Source organism: Doryrhamphus excisus, linkage group LG2 (genome assembly GCF_037039965.1).
Source record: "Doryrhamphus excisus strain RoL-2023G ecotype Guam linkage group LG2, RoL_Dexc_Guam_v1.1, whole genome shotgun sequence".
Lineage (NCBI taxonomy): Eukaryota > Metazoa > Chordata > Actinopteri > Syngnathiformes > Syngnathidae > Doryrhamphus > Doryrhamphus excisus.
Genome location: NC_136358.1, coordinates 23,246,552 through 23,253,458, shown reverse-complemented (window position 1 = coordinate 23,253,458; position 6,907 = coordinate 23,246,552).

Genomic DNA, 6,907 nt, shown 5'->3' with positions numbered 1-6,907 from the left:
CTGACATTTCTGCTATATAATATCTTTTCATGGGACAAGCAGGTAAAGTAGTCAGTGTACAGCTTTGGCTAGCGTTCCATTTGCGCTGGCAACACGAGTGGCCGTGATGTACAAACGGAGCCCATATTTTTCCGTGTGACTCGGTGATACAAGTGTGTGGTCACGCTCTCATACTGGTCAGCGGAATTCCAACATGGCACCTTGTGGCGAAGAACTCGCTGAGTGAGGATCTGTAAGGAATTGTTGCAGAGTCAAAGAAGATTGGCCAACACATGGGACCGGCCTCGCCACATCCACTCCACCAAAGAAGTGTTCGGAAAACAGACGTACGAGTGCTGTTAGCAGGAAACCTATAAAGATGTCTGCTGAAGACAGTCGGACCGTCCGACCGTCGGTTGTGCTGGCGACTGTCGGTTGTGCTGGCGACCATCGGACCGTCGGTTGTGCTGGCGACCGTCGGACCGTCGGTTGTGCTGGCGACCGTCGGACCGTCGGTTGTGCTGGCGACCGTCGGACCGTCGGTTGTGCTGGCGACCGTCGGGACCGTCGGTTGTGCTGGCGACCGTCGGGACCGTCGGTTGTGCTGGCGACCGTCGGGACCGTCGGTTGTGCTGGCGACCGTCGGGACCGTCGGTTGTGCTGGCGACCGTCGGGACCGTCGGTTGTGCTGGCGACCGTCGGGACCGTCGGTTGTGCTGGCGACCGTCGGGACCGTCGGTTGTGCTGGCGACCGTCGGGACCGTCGGTTGTGCTGGCGACCGTCGGTTGTGCTGGCGACCGTCGGGACCGTCGGATGTGCTGGCGACCGTCGGGACCGTCGGATGTGCTGGCGACCGTCGGGACCGTCGGATGTGCTGGCGACCGTCGGGACCGTCGGTTGTGCTGGCGACCGTCGGAACCGTCGGTTGTGCTGGCGACCGTCGGGACCGTCGGTTGTGCTGGCGACCGTCGGGACCGTCGGTTGTGCTGGCGACCGTCGGGACCGTCGGTTGTGCTGGCGACCGTCGGGACCGTCGGTTGTGCTGGCGACCGTCGGGACCGTCGGTTGTGCTGGCGACCGTCGGGACCGTCGGTTGTGCTGGCGACCGTCGGGACCGTCGGTTGTGCTGGCGACCGTCGGGACCGTCGGTTGTGCTGGCGACCGTCGGGACCGTCGGTTGTGCTGGCGACCGTCGGGACCGTCGGTTGTGCTGGCGACCCGATGAGCATTTCCAAAGACTAGTGTCACTTCTGGTCACGGCAGGTGATAGCATTTTCATAAAGCAGCCGATGACACCTTCAGATTTTCCAGTTTCAGGACACCCGGAACGCCGTTTCTGCGTGGACGCAAGGCTGAAACCATTAGCTTACCGTTTTTACCTGATAACGGCTCCAAATGGATAGCCCCTGAGTCACATGACCCCAATGTGTTCATGCGTAATGTGTACTCACTCGTGTTGCCAGCGGTTTAGAGTGGACTTATCTAAGGGATGGTAAATGTACAAGCTGTACACTGACTACTCTACATGGTTTCCTTAGTGTTGAAGCGACCCCATGAAAAGTATCTTCAGAAACGTGAGGTATCCGTGGACGTACTTGTATGATCTCGGAAGGCGTTACACGTCATGCAATGAAAACAGCACTCGCTTCTGAAATCCAATAAAACGTCTGTTGTTGTTATCCGACATGATTGGTGTAGAACTGCTACCTCCTCGTGCAGCCGAAACACCCCTGCGACAATATGCAAATAAAGGCATTTTTAGGACATGACATTATATGCAAAAAAAAAAGAATGGCTTATTCAAAGTATAATAATGAAGAAAATTTATCGTACTTCTGACAGGATTCAAAGTATACGTTTGAGATTACGTACAGATATTTACCAGAATATTTAATAGCTTTGCTGTGAACATTTTTATGTTTTTTTGTTTATTTTTTTACACTTGAGTGTGGCAGGCAAAGACGGCATTTTGACTTGTTTTTGTACATCATCTCACGGGAACAGCGTGGGAACTAGTACGTCGGCGCTTGGCGTGTTTAGCAGGATGTGCGTGGCGTGCGTGGCGTGCGTGGCGTGCGTGGCGTGCGTGGCGTGCGTGGCGTGCGTGGCGTGCGTGGCGTGCGTGGCGTGCGTGGCGTGCGTGGCGTGCGTGGCGTGCGTGGCGTGCGTGGCGTGCGTGGCGTGCGTGGCGTGCGTGGCGTGCGTGGCGTGCGTGGCGTGCGTGGCGTGCGTGGCGTGCGTGGCGTGCGTGGCGTGCGTGGCGTGCGTGGCGTGCGTGGCGTGCGTGGCGTGCGTGGCGTGCGTGGCGTGCGTGGCGTGCGTGGCGTGCGTGGCGTGCGTGGCGTGCGTGGCGTGCGTGGCGTGCGTGGCGTGCGTGGCGTGCGTGGCGTGCGTGGCGTGCGTGGCGTGCGTGGCGTGCGTGGGTCAAAAGTGAATTTGTCGATCTGCAGTTTCAGTCCCAACTGTAAATGAGTGTGACTCTGTATGAACTGCTAAGTCATCACCATTTCATCCTTTTTATGGACAAACTGATTGCATTATTTAGTCTTTGGTAGAGTCATAATATCTTACGTTGGGGGTGTCCAAACTGTCATACAGAAGGGGGGGGGGGGGGGGGGCGTCATGCTCAAGCCAATCCATTGTACAGTGCCTATTCACCCTCCCTTGGGTATTTCAGTCTTATTGCTTTTTTTTGGGGGGGGTATGTCATGGTCAATCAATGTCAGTAAAAGACAGAAGTACCCAAGGGGTGTGAATACCAAATCAAATATATAAGAATCAATAATGAACTCACAGCTAATGTGAGTTTCCTAACAATGCTAACAATGCTAACAGTGCGCGGCCACACGGTGACGACGTCAGCATCTCCTGCATCAGTCGACACTTGCTAAAGTGGTATATGTCAATGTGATGCTAAAGCAGCTAGCCTGTAGACTCTATGTCTACCTACCTCTTTTCACTTTTCCGTAATCATCCTTGGAAATGTTGTGATGGAAAAAAATAAACATGGCAACAATAAAACGCCTGCAGTCCAGACTTTGGACACCCCTGTCGTATGTTGACCTTTGAACTGAGAATTGGCCTGATTCCAAATCAACAGAAACACGGCGCTTGTTATTTGTTTTTGTTTTTTTACCAGTTTAACCTCAGTGGTGGTCTGCACTGCTCTTTATGTTGGGGGGGGTTGCTAATATTCTAATTTAGTCTTAATCAGATCAGACAGCTTTTTGAAAAGCATCATTTCTTTACTAAAGGACGAAAACACACGACTGTTACCCGCCGCTACCCCCCCTCCTCCACAAGCAATGGCGTACTTGCATGTACAGTATTTCATTCATCTTGGACATCGAAGCGGTCTAAAGGGCTCCGTAGCAATCCGTTGGTTTGACCCTGGGTGCCTGATTGTCTCCCTTTTAATGTTGTAAACCGGGAGGGGGGGGGGTGTCTAAAGTCTGGCTATTTCCATGTTATTTATTGGTTATTAGCCTCTGACATGTTTAGCAATGAAATGAATAGATGAGATATGGGCACGTATGTCCTGACTGTCCTGACCAAGATGTGTTCAGACGCTCCTGATGAATAAAATTCATTACAAGAATTGACATTTTGAGGTTCTAAGTAGACCTTCAACATGCAAAAAGAAGAAACGGGGTGAGACAAAAGCAAACAAGGCATAAAGTCGCATAGGCTGTTCATCAGATGATCAACACGGGCTGTTCATCAGCCGATGAACACGGGCTGTTCGGCTGTTCATCAGCCGATGAACACGGGCTGTTCGGCTGTTCATCAGCCGATCAACACGGGCTGTTCGGCTGTTCATCAGCCGATCAACACGGGCTGTTCGGCTGTTCATCAGCCGATCAACACGGGCTGTTCGGCTGTTCATCAGCCGATCAACACGGGCTGTTCGGCTGTCCATCAGCCGATCAACACGGGCTGTTCGGCTGTCCATCAGCCGATCAACACGGGCTGTTCGGCTGTCCATCAGCCGATCAACACGGGCTGTTCGGCTGTCCATCAGCCGATCAACACGGGCTGTTCGGCTGTCCATCAGCCGATCAACACGGGCTGTTCGGCTGTCCATCAGCCGATCAACACGGGCTGTTCGGCTGTCCATCAGCCGATCAACACGGGCTGTTCGGCTGTCCATCAGCCGATGAACACGGGCTGTTCGGCTGTCCATCAGCCGATGAACACGGGCTGTTCGGCTGTCCATCAGCCGATGAACACGGGCTGTTCGGCTGTCCATCAGCCGATGAACACGGGCTGTTCGGCTGTCCATCAGCCGATCAACACGGGCTGTTCGGCTGTCCATCAGCCGATCAACACGGGCTGTTCGGCTGTCCATCAGCCGATCAACACGGGCTGTTCGGCTGTCCATCAGCCGATCAACACGGGCTGTTCGGCTGTCCATCAGCCGATCAACACGGGCTGTTCGGCTGTCCATCAGCCGATCAACACGGGCTGTTCGGCTGTCCATCAGCCGATCAACACGGGCTGTTCGGCTGTCCATCAGCCGATCAACACGGGCTGTTCGGCTGTCCATCAGCCGATCAACACGGGCTGTTCGGCTGTCCATCAGCCGATCAACACGGGCTGTTCGGCTGTCCATCAGCCGATCAACACGGGCTGTTCGTCATATGATCAACAAATGGGACAAAAAATGTAACCTTGATGATCCCGATGTTACTGGCATGATGGGATCTCCATCAGGTTGTGCAGGGGCGTCAAATGGCCGCTGTGGAGATGTTTGCAATAAATTGCATACTTAAAAATGTTGTCTCACTCCCAAGTCTTCATTTTGCAACAATTCAAATACTATTCTTAAAACGTTCATCGGGAGTGCGAATGGACCTACCTGGGATTAGTTGGAGCATCCTTAATGTAGGAAATCTGGGATGTGGACCTCAGTGGGAGACGTTTGGACACCCCCCTGCCGTAAAGCATTATGAGCTGCCATCCATTTCCACCATCGATCATCGTCTCCGTTTCCTGGTGTGCATACGGATCGACCCAGTGATGCATGTCTTAATTCTTCTGTGTACAAACTATTAATCTCTTCTTGGATACTAACACGGGTCTTTTTATGTGGTTGTTCCCTCAGTTAGGTTAAACCTTCTATTATGGTGCTATATATTTGATAAAAATGACTACACGTATTGGGATCACTCTTTGAAGATAATGTAAGTTGAAAATTATTTTGGATACAAATGTGCATATAAAACATAAGAGGTACATTATTCAAAGTTTGTATGTGTCATATTAGTTCCTGCTTTGATACATTTGTGTTTTGATAGTTGTTAAATAAAGTATAATGTGTGGATCATGATATTGTTTACAGTTTCTGCATGGCAATGAAAGTTTTTTCTGGTGATTTTGGTCATGTTTGCCTTTTACATTGAATAAAATACCTAATGACACCAACCTGTCCTGACAGCTTCTATGCTTCCGTCTAAAAGATGGCCTGGTGTGTCCTTTTATAGTAGACATAAGCGATAAGACATAATGTTAGCCAGTGGCGTCATTAGGCCTAAATAATTTTTATTTTTGGATCTAATGGGTCTAAATAATTTTATATTTTTTATTGATTTTATTTTTGTATTGATTTTTTTTCACAAAATTTTTTTGACAAATTTCCTATAATAGGACAAAAGCTGGCTAATAAGCAAGCCAATAAGCCAATAATAATCAGAAGAAGAATAATGATAGTAATAATAATAGGCTAATTAATAAAATTAATAAAAAATGTTCTTAACCCCCCATAAATAATTTGATACTTTTTATAGATTTTTTTATAGATTTTTTTTTTTTACAAAAAAAATCTCAGACAAATTTCATATAAATGGGCAAAAGCAGGCTAATAAGCAAGCCAATAAGCAGGCTAATACTAGCCTACTAGTAGTAGTAATAATCAGAAGAAGAAGAATGTAAAAATGTAAAACACACATTTATATTTTATACTATCTCGATACATTTGTGAGTATTGGTAAAGTCTGATGCAAGCGACGTTTTATTAATGTTAAACTTCGTCCCATTTGCTGTTCCGCAGGTGCAATGAACGCACCATCAGCCTTTTGTATTGTGGCGCTCTACCACACAGCCATTTAATTTTAAGTCATGGTGTAACAACAAGAAAACCCAAAAAACATCACACAACAACGCAACAGACAAATAAAAGCAGACATACACTCTCGCTGGTTGAGTAAAACAAGAATTAACAATTATGCGACTTTAAACTACAAACTGAAAAACTGTTTACATCGACGGTGCCGCAAAGCACGCTGGGAACCAGGAAGTGTTCCCAACGACGCTACAGTATTGGATACGGACGGAAGTCTGGACGTTCGTAGCAAGCAGCAGCGAGGAAGTTTCTATATTTAACCCCCCCCCCCCCGCAACGTTTAAATGGTATGTTTGGAAACACTACGGGTTCTCAAAAAACGGCGGGAAGCTCGATAAAAACGACAAAATTCGCAAAGAATGCCGCAGCACGACGAACATGCGGACCCCCCCAGGCTTAAAAGGGGGACACCACAACACGGACAAGTCTACCGCCGCCTCCCCTCGTCTAGTTCCTGGTCGGACACCGGGAAAGACAGGTCAGTGGATCTTCAGCTGCTTTCCAAATTGTCCAGGAGCTACCCCCCCCCCCCCCAGGTGACATTAGAACAGCTTTAAAAGGGTAGAAGTTGTTATCCACTTTCTGCTTCTCACTACTGTGTTAGCCTAGCTTGCTAGCTCATTCATATTAGCAGACAGGAATATAACAAAAATGACCCGGTCAGGTTGTTTTCTTGAAATATCTTCGTAATGAAAAGTTGTTATCATTTCATATTCCAGGTATTCCTCAAAAAACATGTTTTTGATATCATGCCATTCAAATTTTTAACTTTTATACATTTAAAATTTTTTTTGTTTTTGTGTTAC